This window comes from Apis dorsata, unplaced genomic scaffold, assembly GCF_000469605.1.
Source record: "Apis dorsata unplaced genomic scaffold, Apis dorsata 1.3 scaffold_233, whole genome shotgun sequence".
Classification (NCBI taxonomy): Eukaryota; Metazoa; Arthropoda; class Insecta; order Hymenoptera; family Apidae; genus Apis; species Apis dorsata.
This window is the reverse complement of record NW_006263515.1, coordinates 267806-268315: the sequence shown is the minus strand read 5'-3', so window position 1 is coordinate 268315 and position 510 is coordinate 267806.

Here is a 510-nt window from a genome sequence, read left to right as displayed (position 1 = left end):
TTTTTTTTTTTTTTTCGTTTCATCTTTTCATTTTCTCACACATCCCCGACCCTTTTTATTTTCTCTTTCTCCCTCTCCTCCTCTCCTCCATTTCCCCTTCAGAATTTCAAAGAGAAGTGAGCGGGTATAGAGAATATACACGGGCCAAGTTTCTCCCGTGTATATTCGCATATTGCGTATTGTACAACATTGCCGGTGATTTGAAAAGAAATATTGCGCCGACTGTGGAGGGGAAAATGTAGATTTACAGAAGGAGACGGTGGAAATATTCGAAATTCAGTGTTACGTGAGGATAACAAGGGGGGAAAAGGGGTAATCTTTCACGTACTGGCGAAATACGATGGCGTCGTTCAACAACGCTTTCTTCTCCCGCATTTCTCTCTTTATTTTTTCTCTTTCTTTCTTATTTTTTTCTTTCTTTCAAGAAAAATAACTAGACCGGAATGTAGGACAAACGAAAACGGCTTGTTCGTCATTATTTCAAGCCGTGATGCGCGAATTTCTTTGCAT